The 18,544-nt window shown below is 41.8% G+C and overlaps 1 protein-coding gene and 1 pseudogene across 3 annotated transcripts in view; one reads left to right on the top strand and one right to left on the bottom strand.

Moving 5' to 3' along the window:
* The window catches only part of tnk1 (tyrosine kinase, non-receptor, 1), a 28,312-nt gene extending 19,407 nt beyond the window's left edge, over positions 1 to 8,905 (bottom strand). For both annotated transcript variants that reach the window (XM_084165055.1, XM_084165056.1), the window contains exon 1: positions 8,618 to 8,905. The gene's annotated coding sequence lies outside the window, so the exon portion shown is untranslated. The remainder of the gene's footprint in view (positions 1 to 8,617) is intronic.
* A 2,063-nt stretch (positions 8,906 to 10,968) lies between these two features.
* LOC311132598 (putative tRNA (uracil-O(2)-)-methyltransferase) overlaps positions 10,969 to 18,544 on the top strand; it is a 37,563-nt pseudogene continuing 29,987 nt past the window's right edge. The window contains exons 1-4 of the transcript in view: positions 10,969 to 11,307; positions 11,447 to 11,830; positions 15,120 to 15,182; positions 15,272 to 15,379. The product of the transcript in view is annotated as a putative tRNA (uracil-O(2)-)-methyltransferase (transcript). The remainder of the gene's footprint in view (positions 11,308 to 11,446; positions 11,831 to 15,119; positions 15,183 to 15,271; positions 15,380 to 18,544) is intronic.

Raw genomic sequence — 18,544 nt, 5'->3', positions numbered from 1 at the left:
TGCAGAGAGCTGGGACCAAAGTAACAAAGCCTACCATCAGTAACACACTACGCCGCCAGGGACTCAAATCCTGCAGTGCAAGACGTGTGCGTCTGCTTAAGCCAGTACATGTCCAGGCCTGTCTGAAGTTTGCTAGAGTGCATTTGGATGATCCAGAAGAGGATTGGGAGAATGTCATATGGTCAGATGAAACCAAAATATAACTTTTTGGTAAAAACTCAACTCGTCGTGTTTGGAGGACAAAGAATGCTGAGTTGCATCCAAATAACACCATACCTACTGTGAAGTATGGGGGTGGAAACATCATGCTTTGGGGCTGTTTTACTGCAAAGGGACCAGGACGACTGATCCGTGTAAAGGAACGAATGAATGGGGCCATGTATCGTGAGATTTTGAGTGAAAACCTCCTTCCATCAGCAAGGGCATTGAAGATGAAATGTGGCTGGGTCTTTCAGCATGACAATGATCCCAAACACACCGCCCGGGCAATGAAGGAGTGGCTTCGTAAGAAGCATTTCAAGGTCCTGGAGTGGCCTAGCCAGTCTCCTGATCTCAACCCCATAGAAAATCTTTGGAGGGAGTTGAAAGTCTGTGTTGCCCAGCGACAGCCCCAAAACATCACTGCTCTAGAGGAGATCTGCATGGAGGAATGGGCCAAAATACCAGCAACAGTGTGTGAAAACCTTGTGAAGACTTACAGAAAACGTTTGACCTGTGTCATTGCCAACAAAGGGTATATAACAAAGTATTGAGAAACTTTTGTTATTGACCAAATACTTATTTTCCACCATAATTTGCAAATATGTTCATTAAAAATCCTACAATGTGATTTTCTGGATTTTTTTTTCTCATTTTGTCTGTCATAGTTGACGTGTACCTATGATGAAAATTACAGGCCTCTCTCATCTTTTTAAGTGGGAGAACTTGCACAATTGGTGGCTGACTAAATACTTTTTTTCCCCACTGTATATATATATATATATATATATATATATATAGTGAGGGAAACAAGTATTTGATCCCCTGCTGATTTTGTACGTTTGCCCACTGACAAAGAAATTATCAGTCTATAATTTTAATGGTAGGTTTATTTGAACAGTGAGAGACAGAATAACAACAAAAAAATCCAGAAAAAGGCATGTCAAAAATGTTATAAATTGATTTGCATTTTAAATGAGGGAAATAAGTATTTGACCCCCTCTCAATCAGAAAGATTTCTGGCTCCCACGTGCCTTTTATACAGGTAACGAGTTGAGATTAGGAGCACACTCGATTACAAACTCTCCACCATGGCCAAGACCAAAGAGCTCTCCAAGGATGTCAGGGACAAGATTGTAGACCTACACAAGGCTGGAATGGGCTACAAGACCATCGCCAAGCAGCTTGGTGAGAAGGTGACAACAGTTGGTGCGATTATTCGCAAATGGAAGAAACACAAAAGAACTGTCAATCTCCCTCAGCCTGGTGCTCCATGCAAGATCTCACCTCGTGGAGTTGCAATGATCATGAAAACGGTGAGGAATCAGCCCAGAACTACACGGGAGGATCTTGTCAATGATCTCAAGGCAGCTGGGACCATATTCACCAAGAAAACAATTGGTAACACACTACGCCGTGAAGGACTGAAATCCTGCAGCGCCCGCAAGGTCCCCCTGCTCAAGAAAGCACATATACAGGGCTGTCTGAAGTTTGCCAATGAACATCTGAATGATTCAGAGGAGAACTGGTTGAAAGTGTTGTGGTCAGATGAGACCAAAATCGAGCTCTTTGGCATCAACTCAACTCGCCGTGTTTGGAGGAGGAGGAATGCTGCCTATGACCCCAAGAACACCATTCCCACCGTCAAACATGGAGGTGGAAACATTATGCTTTGGGGGTGTTTTTCTGCTAAGGGCACAGGACAACTTCACCGCATCAAAGGGACGATGGACAGGGCCATGTACCGTCAAATCTTGGGTGAGAACCTCCTTCCCTCAGCCAGGGCATTGAAAATGGGTCGTGGATGGGTTTTCCAGCATGACAATGACCCAAAACACACGGCCAAGGCAACAAAGGAGTGGCTCAAGAAGTAGCACATTAAGGTCCTGGAGTGGCCTAGCCAGTCTCCAGACCTTAATCCCATAGAAAATCCGTGGAGGGAGCTGAAGGTTCGAGTTGCCAAATGTCAGCCTCGAAACCTTAATGACTTGGAGAAGATCTGCAAAGACGAGTGGAACAAAATCCCTCCTGAGATGTGTGCAAACCTGGTGGCCAACTACAAGAAACGTCTGACCTCTGTGACCAACAAGGGTTTTGCCACCAAGTACTAAGTCATGTTTTGCAGAGGGGTCAAATACTTATTTCCCTCAATGCAAATCAATTAATAACATTTTTGACATGCATTTTTCTGGATTTTTTTGTTGTTATTCTGTCTCTCACTGTCCAAATAAACCTAGCATTACAATTATAGACTGATCATGTCTTTGTCAGTGGGCAAACATACAAAATCAGCAGGGGATCAAATACTTTTTTCCCCTCACTGTATGTATGTATGTATGTATGTATATATATATATATATATATATATATATATACACACACAGTGGGGGGAAAAAAGTATTTAGTCAGCCACCAATTGTGCAAGTTCTCCCACTTAAAAAGATGAGAGAGGCCTGTAATTTTCATCATAGGTACACGTCAACTGTGACAGACAAAATGAGAAAAAAATATCCAGAAAATGACATTGTAGGATTTTTAATGAATGTATTTGCAAATTATGGTGGAAAATAAGTATTTGGTCAATAACAAAAGTTTCTCAATACTTTGTTATATACCCTTTGTTGGCAATGACACAGGTCAAACGTTTTCTGTAAGTCTTCACAAGGTTTTCACACACTGTTGCTGGTATTTTGGCCCATTCCTCCATGCAGATCTCCTCTAGAGCAGTGATGTTTTGGGGCTGTCGCTGGGCAACACGGACTTTCAACTCCTCCAAAGATTTTCTATGGGGTTGAGATCTGGAGACTGGCTAGGCCACTCCAGGACCTTGAAATGCTTCTTACAAAGCCACTCCTTCGTTGCCCGGGCGGTGTGTTTGGGATCATTGTCATGCTGAAAGACCCAGCCACGTTTCATCTTCAATGCCCTTGCTGATGGAAGGAGGTTTTCACTCAAAATCTCACGATACATGGCCCCATTCATTCTTTCCTTTACACGGATCAGTCGTCCTGGTCCCTTTGCAGAAAAACAGCCCCAAAGCATGATGTTTCCACCCCCATGCTTCACAGTAGGTATGGTGTTCTTTGGATGCAACTCAGCATTCTTTGTCCTCCAAACACGACGAGTTGAGTTTTTACCAAAAAGTTCTATTTTGGTTTCATCTGACCATATGACATTCTCCCAATCCTCTTCTGGATCATCCAAATGCACTCTAGCAATCTTCAGACGGGCCTGGACATGTACTGGCTTAAGCAGGGGGACACGTCTGGCACTGCAGGATTTGAGTCCCTGGCGGCGTAGTGTGTTACTGATGGTAGGCTTTGTTACTTTGGTCCCAGCTCTCTGCAGGTCATTCACTAGGTCCCCCCATGTGGTTCTGGGATTTTTGCTCACCGTTCTTGTGATCATTTTGAACCCACGGGGTGAGATCTTGCGTGGAGCCCCAGATCGAGGGAGATTATCAGTGGTCTTGTATGTCTTCCATTTCCTAATAATTGCTCCCACAGTTGATTTCTTCAAACCAAGCTGCTTACCTATTGCAGATTCAGTCTTCCCAGCCTGGTGCAGGTCTACAATTTTGTTTCTGGTGTCCTTTGACAGCTCTTTGGTCTTGGCCATAGTGGAGTTTGGAGTGTGACTGTTTGAGGTTGTGGACAGGTGTCTTTTATACTGATAACAAGTTCAAACAGGTGCCATTAATACAGGTAACCAGTGGAGGACAGAGGAGCCTCTTAAAGAAGAAGTTACAGGTCTGTGAGAGCCAGAAATCTTGCATGTTTGTAGGTGACCAAATACATATTTTCCACTATAATTTGCAAATAAATTCATGAAAAATCCTACAATGTGAATTTCTGGAAAAAAATTCTCAATTTGTCTGTCATAGTTGACGTGTACCTATGATGAAAATGACAGGCCTCTCATCTTTTTAAGTGGGAGAACTTGCACCATTGGTGGCTGACTAAATACTTTTCCCCCCCCCCCACTGTATATGTATATATATATATATATATATATATATATATATATATATATATATATATATATATATATATATATATATATATATATATATATATATATATATATATATATATATATATATATATATATACATACATACATACATACATACATACATACATACATACATACATACAGGGGCACAACTTTGGTTTCAGTAGTGGGGGGGACATTATTATTATTTGTATTTTTTATCCAGTAGGATAAACACTCCAAACAGCCTACCCGACCGCTTGGAGGCATCCGCATGGTCCTAAAGCACACCGTTGCCTAGTTTTTTATCACATTCCAATGATAAAATATTTTGGGGGGGGGACAAAAATGCAATTTCAGAATGTGGACATGTCCCCCCGTCCCCAGTGAAAGTTCCACCCCTGCACACACACACACACACACAATATATACAGTACCAGTCAAAAGTTTGGACACACCTACTCATTCCAGGGTTTTTCTTTATTTTTACTATTTTCTACATTGTAGAATAATAGTGAAGACATCAAAACTATGAAATAACACATATGGGATCATGTAGTAACCAAAAAAGTGTTAAACAAATCAAAATATATTTTATTTGAGATTCTTCAAAGTAGCCACCCTTTCCCTTGATGACAGCTTTGCACACTCTTGGCATTCTCTCAACCAGCTTCATGAGGTAGTCACCTGGAATGCATTTAAATTAACAGGTGTACTTGGTTAAAAAGTGAATTTGTGGAATTTCTTTCCTTCTTAATGTGTTTGAGCCAATCAGTTGCGTTGTGACAAGGTAGGGGTGGTATACAGAAGATAGCCATGTAGCTCAGTTGGTAGAGCATGGTGCTTGCAACGCTAGGGTTGTGGGTTCGTTTCCCACGGGGGGCCAGTATGAAAATGTATGCAATCACTAACTGTAAGTCGCTCTGGATAAGAGTGTCTGCCAAATGACTAAAATGTAAAATGTATACCCCTATTTGGTAAAAGACCAAGTCCATTTTATGGCAAGAACAGCTCAAATAAGCAAAGAGAAATGACAGTCCATCATTACTTTAAAGACATGAAGGTCAGTCAATCCGGAAAATGTCAAGAACTTTGAAAGTTTTTTCAAGTGCAGTCGCAAAAACCATCAAGCGCTATGATGAAACTGGCTCTCATGAGGACCGCCACAAGAAATGAAGACCCAGAGTTACCTCTGCTGCAGAGGATAAGTTCATTAAAAAGTTACCAGCCTCAGAAATTGCAGCCCAAATAAATGCGTCACAGAGTTCAAGTAACAGACACATTTCAACATCAACTGTTCAGTGGAGACTGCGTGAATCAGGCCTTCATGGTCTAATTGCTGCAAAGAAACCACACCAATAAGAAGAGACTTGCTTGGGCCAAGAACACGAGCAATGGACATTAGATCGGTGGAAATCTGTCCTTTGTTCTGATGAGTCCAAATTTGAGATTTTTGGTTCCAACTGCCATGTCTTTGTGAGACGCAGGGTAGGTGAACGGATGATCTCCGCATGTGTGGTTCCCACCGTGAAGCATGGAGGAGGAGGTGTGATGGTGCTTTGCTGGTGACACTGTCTGTGATTTATTTAGAATTCAAGGCACACTTAACCAGCATGGCTACCACAGCATTCTGCAGCGATACGCCATCCAATCTGGTTTGCGCTTAGTGGGACTATCATTTGTTTTTCAACAGGATAATGACCCAACACACCTACAGGCTGTGTAAGGGCTATTTTACCAAGAGGAGAGTGATGGAGTGCTGCATCAGATGACCTGGCTTCCACAATCACCCAACCTCAACCCCATTGAGATAGTTTGGGATGAGTTGGACCGCAGAGTGAAGGAAAAGCAGCCAACAAGTGCTCAGCATATGTGGGAACTCCTTCAAGACTGTTGGAAAAGCATTCCAGGTTAAGCTGGTTGAGAGAATACCAAGAGTGTGCAAAGCTGTCATCAAGGCAAAAGACCAAGTCCATATTATTTGAAGAATCTAAAATATATTTTGATTTGTTTAACACGATTTGTTTACTACATGATTCCATATGTGTTATTTCATAGGTTTGATGTCTTCACTATTATTCTACAATGTAGAAAATAGTAAAAATAAAGAAAAACCTTGAATGAGTAGGTGTGTCCAAACTTTTGACTGGTACTAATATTATATATATATATATATATATATATATATATATATATATATATATATATATATATATATATATATATATATATATATATATATATATATATATATATATACACACACAGTGCTATGAAAAAGTATTTGCCCCCTTTCTAATTTTCTCTACTTTTGCATATTTGTGATACTGAATGTAATCAGATCTTCAACCAAAACCTAATATTAGATAAAGGGAACATAAGTGAACAAATAACACAACAATTACATATTTATTTCATAAACAAAGTTATGCAACACCCAATGCCCCTGTGTGAAAAAGTAATTGCCCCCTTACACTCAATAACTGGTTGTGCCACCTTTAGCTGCAATGACTCCAACCAAATGCTTCCTGTAGTTGTTCATCAGTCTCTCACGTCGCTGTGGAGGAATTTTGGCCCACTCTTCCATGCAGAACTGCTTCAACTCAGTGATGTGTGGGTTTTCAAGCATGAACTGCTTATTTCAAGTCCTGCCACAACATCTCAATTGGGATTAGGTCTGGACTTTGACTAGGCCATTCCAAAACTTCCAATTTGTTGCTTTTTAGCAATGTTCATGTAGACTTGATTGTGTGTTTTGGATCATTGTCTTGCTGCATGACCCAGCTGTGCTTCAGCTTCAGCTCACAGACGGATGGTCTGACATTCTCCTGTAGAATTCTCTGATACAGAGCAGAATTCATGGTTCCTTCTATTAAGGCAAGTCGTCCAGGTCCTGAGGCAGCAAAGCATCCCCAAACCATCACACCACCACCACCATGCTTGACCTTTGGTATGATGTTCTTACTGTGGAATGCAGTGTTTGGTTTTCACCAGGCATAATGGGACCCATCTCGTCCAAAAAGTTGACTCAAGTTTGCCAAAAAGCACCTGGATGATCATCAAGACTCTTGGAAGAATGTTCTATGGACAGATGATTCAAAAGTATAACTTTTTGGACGAGATGGGTCCCATTATGCCTGGCGAAAACCAAACACTGCATTCCATTCCACTGCATGGTGGTGGTGGTGTGATGGTTTGGGGATGCTTTGCTGCCTCAGGACCTGGACGACTTGCCTTAATAGAAGGAACCATGAATTCTGCTCTGTATCAGAGAATTCTACAGGAGAATGTCAGACCATATGTCTGTGAGCTGAAGCTGAAGCACAGCTGGGTCATGCAGCAAGACAATGATCCAAAACACACAATCAAGTCTACATGAACATTGCTAAAAAGCAACAATTTGGAAGTTTTGGAATGGCCTAGTCAAAGTCCAGACCTAATCCCAATTGAGATGTTGTGGCAGGACCTGAAACGAGCAGTTCATGCTTGAAAACCCACACATCACTGAGTTAAAGCAGTTCTGCATGGAAGAGTGGGCCAAAATTCCTCCACAGCGACGTGAGAGACTGATCAACAACTACAGGAAGCATTTGGTTGGAGTCATTGCAGCTAAAGGTGGCACAACCAGTTATTGAGTGTAAGGGGGCAATTACTTTTTCACACAGGGGAATTGGGTGTTGCATAACTTTGTTTATGAAATAAATATGTAATTGTTGTGTTATTTGTTCACTTATGTTCCCTTTATCTAATATTAGGTTTTGGTTGAAGATCTGATAACATTCAGTATCACAAATATGCAAAAGTAGAGAAAATTAGAAAGGGGGCAAATACTTTTTCATAGCACTGTATATATATATATATATATATATATATATATATATATATATATATATATATATATATATATATATATATATATATATATATATATATATATATATATATATGATCCTGGGTATACACTAACCTCTCTTAGCCCTGACAGAGCTATTTTCCTACGACCCTTGTTAAATAAGTACTTCCCAAACTCAGTCCTGGGGACCCCAAGGGGTGCACGTTTTGGTTTTTGCCTTAGCATTTTACAGCTGATTCAAATAATCAAAACTTAATGGCGAGTTTACTATTTTAATCAGCTATGTAGGGCTAGGCCAAAAAACAAAACATGCACCCCTTGGTTTGGGAAACACTGCATTTTTTTTCTCAACTGAGTTGGCGATCCCGAAAAGTAACTCTTTGCAACATTTGTTACACTGGATTTGATAGTAAATCAAGGTGTAGGCCTATGCATTATTGAACGCCACTAACTGTAGTTGTGGGACGCCATTGCTTTGTCTTTCAGAATAAATACTGTCAATTTACTGTATAGACTGGTGGGGTAAATTGATGCCAAAGGCTAGTTCAACAAAGGTGAGTGCTAAATACTTACCGTCAATAAAATGACCCAAAGTCTACCGGGGCCACGATCTTGCTTATTTATGAACCGAGCTTTCGGTTATGCGCTACAACAACAAATGAAAGTATTCCCAATAGGGTCGATAGACCTAGGGATAATCCACATCACACGCCATACTGTTTTTCTTCATTTCGTCAACAAAGTATCATTATTTTGTTTTCTTAGAGTGTCGGTTGTTTTATCTCATCGCAAAATATCTGAGAATCCTCTCTTCAGCTGGTGTGTTTCTGGCTACCTGTCCACAGTGCTCTCTCTGCCTCTTCCTAATATTTTCACTCCACCCCTTTTCAATGTCCACCTGTGCAACACTTGCCTAGCCACCCGCCATTCTACAATAATGTATGACATAATGTAGGCCGTCATTGTAAATAAGAATGTGTTCTTAACTTACTTACCTAGTTAAATAAAGGTAAAATAAAAATTAATTTCACAATCATATATTACACATAATAATGTGGTGCAATCACACCACAATTACTACAATTAGATAGACTTTAGCCTAATGATCATACATTCTTATGGCTCTTTTTAACAATATGAATGCTCATTATGTATAAATTATAAATTAAGATAATTATCTTATATCATGTATGTTGTATAATGTGCTCTCCTTTGCCTAAAACTTTACTGTGATTCAACCTCCCGTTTTATTTATATTTGTATGTGTGGACAAAGGGCTAGTGTGGACAACGGGCCCTAAATGTGGCCATTGTAAATTCTAAAGATTAAGTTGAAAAGCAGGTGATCATAGTATAAGGTGAAACATATTGCTGTTATATTCCATCAATAACAGTCTCAGGGTACTTCTATCTCCATAGACCTTTTGCTTGTTTTGTTTGAATGATGTCGAAACTTGCCAGCAGTACTGTAGAGAAACTATACTCTGGCTCTCTCTCTCTCCCTCTTTACCGTGTTTGTCTGCTCCTGCCTAACCAGTTTGACTACATTTTTGCCTCTCACATGGCCTCTGATTTGAATGTACACCCAGGCAGCAACAAAGTGGCGTGACCCTCCATGAAACTTCCTGGTACTAATGGGATGGTACACACAACACAATAGAAAGGGAATGGAGCTCCATTCAAAGGACCTTACAATCAAGAGTGGCGCTCAAAGTGTAAACTGGTTTTCTTTCATGACATGATCACATGGATATACTGTAGATGTTAATGGGGCGGCAGGTAGCTTAGTGGGTAAGAGCGTTGTGCCAGTAACCGAAAGGTCGCTGGTTCTAATCCCTGAGCCGACTAGGTGAAAAATCTGTCGATGTGCCCTTAAGCAAGGCACTTAACCCTAATTGCTCCTGTAAGTCGCTCTGGATAAGAGCGTCTGCTAAATGACTAAAAAAAAAAAAAAAAAAAAATATAATGTATGATTATGTAAAAATCATTGTTATTGTGAAAATAGATAATTGCAATATCAGATGTTGAGTAATTGGTTGTGTAGGAGTGATGCATTACTCATTTACCATTCATTCACCAAGTGGATTGAGAAATATAATGACCTAATGATACCAAGTTGCGATGTGATATTCCGTTTCTAGAGAGGATGAGTAAGTGGGAATGGTGGAAAGACTAAATTTAGTCTTTAAACGTATATGTCACAGGGTTCAGAATGCAAATTCTTGAGCAAAAGGTTCTTAGTGTCAGCTTAAAGCGTGGGAAGCTCGTACTTTATGATGTGTGTGTGACCTGGAGGCTTGTGACATTTTTCTGTAGCCCTTTCTCACCTGACAATTGGGACCAGGATCCACCTCAGATGCTCCACAGATGAAAGGGGAAACCTTTCAGGGGTTAGTTATCAAAATCTTTGGATGCTCCTTGTTTCACAGGAAGTATTTTCATGGTGCTGTAATGGTCATGTGAGGGAAGTTGTCAGGATTCGCATCAGACCTTCTACCCCTGCAGTGTTTATCAAAACATTAAGCAGGTGATCAGTGAGCAGAGTGTTTGGAAATCGGCATAGAAAGGCAAAAGAGTAAAGGGTAATAACCCAGATTAGTCATTGGTGTGAGGCCAAACTTGTGATTTCTTTTTTTTGCATCCTGATTTCACATCGTCTGCATACTAAAATCATGTCCAATTGAATGGTACTGGACAGCAGCACCAGTACAAGATCGGTCAAGATGTTGAGATTAAAGATACAACAGCACTCTCTGCTGTTGGTTTTTCGAACAGCGCTCTTTTCTTCTGAGGCGCGCTTTCATGGCGTCATCGACGTGCGACAAAATCCCTTTGAAAATAAAAGTCCCCGAAAGTGTTTTTTTGTAAACACGTTTGCAATGTATTATGCTGCCATCCTATGCAATTTGCTCTTATATCTAGACTATGATGAAACTCTTTGAGATTAAGTTTACAGACAAATTCAATTCTCTTCCGGGAGGATTTTGGTCTGGCATTGATGTTTGGATAAATAAACAACACGTTGTGAACAAACGTCTTTGTGGAGTCAGAGACAGAGAGCAAGAATGTGGGCTTTGAAGAATTTGTAAACATCCTCCTAATTCATGGATGTGATACATCAGAGTCCAAGGATGTTCTTTCTTTAGTGAATAGTGGTATTGAACTTGAATATGACAAGGAGAGACTGTGGTATTTTTGTGTGAGGACTTTAATTCCTCACGTAAACTTATGGCACAACTGTACATAAAGACATTATACTAAAAGGTAAGGACATGTTAATGACATTAAGCTTCTTATCATTGAGTTCTGGCTGACTTTACAACATGTGCACAACACGTATTTGGATACAGTCAGATATGTGAAATGTTGTGTGTTCCTTTTTAAAAAATCTTTACATTTTCAGACTTTGACTCTCAAAGAGTAAAGTAAGCTTCTTACCAGTTGAAGAGAGTGTGGAAGAAACTGCGTCTCTAAGGAAGAACAACATCTATCAGATACACCTTCTGCCTGAGAAAAATTATGATTGGTTAGTGTCTACATTACTTTGCTCTGTAATCTCGTCTCCAGGTCACTGGGGCTACACCTCCTGCGGCCTGATGACTGGTTCAGTGACAAGGTGGCCTACCCCAAACTGCCCTGGCTGGGTGGGGAGCTCCTGCCCAAACTGGTATGCTGGGCCACAGAGGGTAAGACCAGTGAGTACAGGAGTACCCTGTCCCTGCTGCCTGTAGAGAAGTACAGCATCATGTACCAACAGCTGAAGGACAAGTACAAGGAGATGGTCAAGGTATGGTCAATGGTCAAGGTCAAGGGTCAAGGTCTTTACTGAATGGCGCCGAAGAAGATGGCTGCCGTTCTACAGCCCTCTAACCAATTGTACTATTATGTGTGTTTTTTCGCGTAATTTGTAATTTATTCTGTACATAATGTATTTTATGACCAAAAAGAGCTTCTGGATATCAGGACAGCGATTATTCACCTCGTATTGGCCGGAAAAAAATTATTCAACATGTCGGACGCGAAGGATGTCCTACACACACCGACAAGGCCCAAATCCCCGTCATTCACATGAGAAAGAGACGGAGATATCGTAGACGTAGGTCGGGGTGCCTTGTAAGGATCCGACTGCGAGCGAGTAAACTGCCTCTTCCATCAATCCTATTAGCCAATGTTCAATCATTTGAAAATAAATTAGACGACATAAGATTACGGTTATCCTACCAACGGAACATTAAAAACGTCGTGGCTGAACGACGACATGGATAACATACAGCTGGTGGGATATACGCTACATCGGCAGGATAGAACAGCTGACTCCGGTAAGACAAGAGGTGGCGGTCTGTGTATATTTGTAAACAACAGCTGGTGCAAAAAATCTAATACTAAGGAAGTCTCGAGATTTTGCTCACCAGAAGTAGAGTATCTCATGATAAGCTGTAGACCACACTATTTACCAAGAGAGTTTTCATCTATATTTTCCGTAGCTGTCTATTTACCACCACAAACCAATGCAGGCACTAAGATTGCACTCAATAAGCTGTATAAGGCCATAAGTAAACAGGAAAATGCTCATCCAGAGGCAGCGCTCCTAGTGGCCGGGGACTTTAATGCAGGGAAACTTAAATCCGTTCTACCTAATTTCTACCAGCATGTTAAATGTGCAACCAGAGGGGAAAAAAAAACTCTAGACCACCTTTACTCCACACACAGAGACACGTACAAAGCTCTCCCTCGCCCTCCATTTGGCAAATTTGACCATAACTCTATCCTCCTGATTCCTGCTTATAAGCAAAAACTAAAGCAGGAAGCACCTGTGACTCGGTTAATAAGGAAGTGGTCAGATGACGCAGATGCTAAGCTACAGGACTGTTTTGCTAGCACAGACTGGAATATGTTCCGGGATTCTTCCGATATCATTGAGGAGTACACCACATCAGTCACTGGCTTCATCAATAAGTGCATCGATGATGTCGTCCCCACAGGGACCGTACGTACATACCCCAACCAGAAGCCATGGATTACAAGCAACATCCACACTGAGCTAAAGGGTAGAGCTGCCGCCTTCAAGGAGCGGGACTCGAACCCGGACACTTATAAGAATCCCGCTATGCCCTCCGACCAGCCATCAAACAGGCAAAGAGTCAATACAGGACTAAGATTGAATTGTAATACACCGGCTCGGACGCTTGTCGTATGTGGCAAGGCTTGAAAACTATTACAGACTACAAAGGGAAGCACAGCCGTGAGCTGCCCAGTGACACAAGCCTACCAGACGAGCTAAATCACTTCTATGCTCGCTTCGAGACAAACAACACTGAAGCATGCATTAGAGCATCAGCTGTTCTGGATGACTGTGTGATCAAGCTCTCTGTAGCTGATGTGAGTAAGACTTTTAAGCAGGTCAACATTCACAAGGCCGCAGGGTCAGACGGATTACCAGGACGTGTACTCCGAGCATGCGCTGACCAACTGGCAAGTGTCTTCACTGACATTTTCAACATGTCCCTGACTGAGTCTGTAATACCAACATGTTTCAAGCAGACCACCATAGTCCCTGTGCCCAAGAACACTAAGATAACCTGCCTAAATGACTACCGACCCGTAGCACTCACGTCTGTAGCCATGAAGCGCTTTGAAAGGCTGGTCATGGCTCACATCAACACCATTAGAAACCCTAGACCCACTCCAATTTGCATACCGCCCCAACAGATCCACAGATGATGCAATCTCGATTGCACTCCACACTGCCCTTTCCCACCTGTACAAGAGGAACACCTACGTGAGAATGCTATTCATTGCCTACAGCTCAGCGTTCAACACCATAGTGTCCTCAAAGCTCATCACTAAGCTAAGGACCCTGGGACTAAACACCTCCCTCTGCAACTGGATCCTGGACTTCCTGACGGGCCGCCCCCAGGTGGTAAGCGTAGGTAACAACACATCTGCCACGCTGATCCACAACACGGGGGCCCCTCAGGGGTGCGTGCTCAGTCCCCTCCTGTACTCCCTGTTCACCCATGACTGCATGGCCAGGCACGACTCCAACACCATCATTAAGTTTGGTGGTGGTAGGCCTGATCACCGACAATGATGAGACAGCCTATAGGGAGGAGGTCAGAGACCTGGCCTTGTGGTGCCAGGAGAACAACCTCTCCCTCAACGTGCTCAAGACAAAGGAGATGAGTTCCAAACACACCAAGACAGTCGTGAAGAGGGCACGACAAAGCCTAATCTCCCTCAGGAGACCGAAAAGATTTGGCATGGATCCTCAGATCCTCAAAAAGTTCTACAGCTGCACCATCGAGAGCATCCTGACTGGTTGCATCACTGCCTGGTATGGCAACTGCTCGGCCTCCGACCGCAAGGCACTACAGAGGGTAGTGCGTACGGCCCAGTACATCACTGGGGCCAAGCTGCCTGCCATCCAGGACCTCTATACCAGGCGGTGTCAGAGGAAGGCCCTAAAAATTATCATAGACTCCAGCCACCGTAGTCATAGACTGTTCTCTCTGCTACCGCACGGCAAGCGGTACCGGAGCGCCAAGTCTAGGTCCAAAAGGCTTCTTAACAGCTTCTATCCCCAAGCCATAAGACTCCTGAAAAGCATGGCTACCTGGACTATTTGCATTGCCCCTCCACCCCACCCCACCCCACCCCAACCCCCTCTTTTACGCTGCTGCTACTCTGTTTATTATTTATGCATAGTCACTTTAACTCTACCCACATGTACATATTACCTAAATTACCTCTAACCGGTGCCCCCGCACATTGACTCTGTACCGGTACCCCTTGTATACTGTATAACCTCCCTACTGTTATTTTATTTTACTGCTGCTCTTTAATTATTTGCTTTTTTTTTTTTTTTTTTCTTGAACTGCATTGTTGGTTATGGGCTTGTAAGTAAGCATTTCACTGTAATGTCTACACCTGTTGTATTCGGCGCATGTGGCAAATAACATTTTATTTGATTTCATAGTGTAGCCTCACAGATCAGATTCTTTGTAGCAGTGGTTGTTGTTGTTGATGTTGTTTTCATGTTAAAGTCCCAACATACTGTAATATTTGTCTTTGTTTAGGTTTGGCCTGAAGTAACAGACCCTGAGAAATTTGTCTTTACATTTGTCGCTACATATATTTTGGTAGGTCTCCTCTGTATATGGACAGAATGCTAATATGCGTGAAATGACAGCTCTTATGACATTAACTCCATTGTTTTATCAATGCACAGGTCCTATGGGGCGAGGAGCGAGCAGAGAAGGGTCTGACGGTCAAACAGTCCTTTGTGGATCTTGGTTGTGGAAATGGTCTCCTGGTTCACATACTGAGCAATGAAGGGGTCTGCATAATAAACACTACACAAGGTTTACCAGAATACAGTTCCATAAAACAACCTGCTATGCCCTGTTGCTGAATAGTAACACCTGGACACCTGTGGAAAACTGACCATTGTTGCCGATTTCTTTTAATTCACAAATGTCAACTGGACGCTTAATCAATGACACGGTGTAGCCGGCGCGTCGTAAGAAGCTTTAGGGTGCGTCCCAAATGGCTCTGTATTCCCTTTATAGTGCACTACATTTGACAAGGACCCATAGCTGTAATGCCATGGTAATGGAATTGCGCTGAGACTTAAAATGTATGCCAAACCAAAAACACTGATTTAAAATATTTACATTTTTTTGTCATTTAGCAGACGCTCTTATCCAGATGAATTTACAGTAGTGAGTGCATACTTTTTCATATTTGTTCGTACTGGTCCCCCGTGGGAATCGAACCCACAATCCTGGCGTTGCAATTGCCATGCTGTACCAACTGAGCCACACTTGACCACAACTCTATGGACAAGGACAACTTTTAACAATTTACACAGAACATTTGACAAAAACACCTTTACTGGAAGAACTGTGCAGATGCAAAGTTTGGTAACAGAGTTTCGGTAAAAATCTCCCTCAGTTTTTTATGTGACCACGTTTTCCACAAATTAAGATTCAAAGATGTCTGCAGGAAGAATGGGGTGTCACTTTGAAAAATCTCTTTTGGTTATTGAACTACAGTAAGTGAAGTGGATTTACACAGAATTGCGGTAACGGAATTTCATCATGGGTACCTGATCTTTAATACACAGAAATGCATAATTATGGATATGAAAGTCATGCTCTTCATGGTGATATATCCTAAATAGGAACTCAAAGGTAGAAATATTATATGTCCTCCTTTGCATAATTGGGTAATATCCTACACACTATTATTTTAATGAGCTTCCCCACCAAACAAGACCGAATTTGGTTGGTCCGCACCGGACCGAATCTGAACCAATCATAGACGCCTATGTTTCACAAGTTCTGACATCAAAGTACAGCACAGTAGAGTACAGTACATCAAAGTACAGCACAGTAGAGTAAAGTAGAGTAAAGTAGAGTTTAGTGTACTCAACTCGTGTGCTCTACTGTGTACTGTACAGTCGTGGTCAAAAGTTTTGAGAATGACACAAGTATTGGTCTTCACAAAGTTCGCTGCTTCAGTGTTATGAGATATTTTTGTCAGATGTTACTATGGTATACTGAAGTATAATAACAAGTATTCAATAAGTGTCAAAAATCTATATTGACAATTACATAAAGTTTATGCAAAGAGTCAATATTTGCAGTGTTGACCCTTCTTTTTCAAGACCTCTGCAATCCGCCCTGGCATGCTGTCAATTAACTTCTGGGCCACATCCTGACTGATGGCAGCCCATTCTTGCATAATCAATGCTTGGAGTTTGTCAGAATTTGTGGGGTTTTGGTTGTCCACCCGCCTCTTGAGGATCGACCACAAGTTCTCAATGGGATTAAGGTCTGGGGAGTTTCCTGGCCATGGACCCAAAATGTCGATGTTTTGTTCCCCGAGCCACTTAGTTATCACTTTTGCCTTATGGCAAGGTGCTCCATCATGCTAGAAAAGGCATTGGTCGTCACCAAACTGTTCTTGGATGGTTGGGAGAAGTTGCTCTCGGAGGATGTGTTGGTACCATTCTTTATTCATGGCTGTGTTCTTAGGCAAAATTGTGAGTGAGCCCACTCCTTTGGCTGAGAAGCAAACCCACACATGAATGGTCTCAGGATGCTTTACTGTTGGCATGACACAGGACTGATGGTAGCGCTCACCTTGTCTTCTCCGGACAATGTGTTTTCCGGATGCCCCAAACAAACGGAAAGGGGATTCATCAGAGAAAATGACTTTACCCCAGTCCTCAGCAGTCCAATCCCTGTACCTTTTGCAGAACATCAGTCTGTCCCTGATGTTTTTCCTGGAGAGAAGTGGCTTCTTTGCTGCCCTTCTTGACACCAGGCCATCCTCCAAAAGTCTTCGCCTCACTGTGCGTGCAGATGCTCTCACACCTGCTGCCATTCCTGAGCAAGCTCTGCACTGGTGGTGCCCCGATCCCGCAGCTGAATCAACTTTAGGAGATAGTCCTGGCGCTTGCTGGACTTTCTTGGGCGCCCTGAAGCCTTCTTCACAACAATTGAACCTCTCTCCTTGATGTTCTTGATGATCCGATAAATGGTTGATTTAGGTGCAATCTTACTAGCAGCAATATCTTTGCCTGTGAAGCCATTTTTGTGCAAAGCAATGATGACGGCATGTGTTTCCTTGCAGGTAACCATGGTTAACAGAGGAAGAACAATGATTTCAAGCTCCACCCTCCTTTTAAAGCTGTCTGTTATTCTAACTCAATCAGCATGACAGAGTGATCTCCAGCCTTGTCCTCGTACTCTCACCTGTGTTAACGAGAGAATCACTGACATGACGGCAGCTGGTCCTTTTGTGGCAGGGCTGAAATGCAGTGGAAATGTTTTTTGGGGATTAAGTTCATTTTCATGGCAAAGAGGGACTTTGCAATTGATTGCAATTCATCTGATCACTCTTCATGACATTCTGGAGTATATGCAAATTGCCATCATCAAAATTGAGGCAGCAGACTTTGTGAAAATTAGTATTTGTGTCATTCTCAAAACTTTTGACCACGACTGTACTCTACTGCACAGGACTGTATTGTACTGAACTATACTCTACTTTTACTGAACTATACTCTAATTTCCTTTTCTGTACTGTACTGTACTAGAGCTGGGATGATAAACCGAAAATGATCGACAACAACCATACCGATCACTTATCGCAGGCATTTTGCTGGTATCATTCATTACGATAAGTAGCCTATACTAGAGAAATGTGAAGTTTGAAATGAAATAAGTTGACTAATATGGGTGATTGTTAATGGGACAATTGATGGCTACAACCATAAAACCAATAGTAGTAGTTTAAAGGATAATAAAATAAAAACTGTGGTGCAGATTAATGTTATAAAGGTATTGTTCTATTTATTGTTATCGGATCAATTAGGCAATTTATCACAAAATCGATTTTTGTCCATATTGCTCAGCTCTATACTGTACTGAACTATACTCTACTTTTCTTTACGGTACTGTGCTCTACTGTACTGTGCTGTCCAACCTTGTGA

The sequence above is a fragment of the Coregonus lavaretus genome (genome assembly GCF_964263955.1).
Source record: "Coregonus lavaretus genome assembly, chromosome: 7".
Lineage (NCBI taxonomy): Eukaryota > Metazoa > Chordata > Actinopteri > Salmoniformes > Salmonidae > Coregonus > Coregonus lavaretus.
This window is presented reverse-complemented; position numbering and strand designations above follow the sequence as displayed.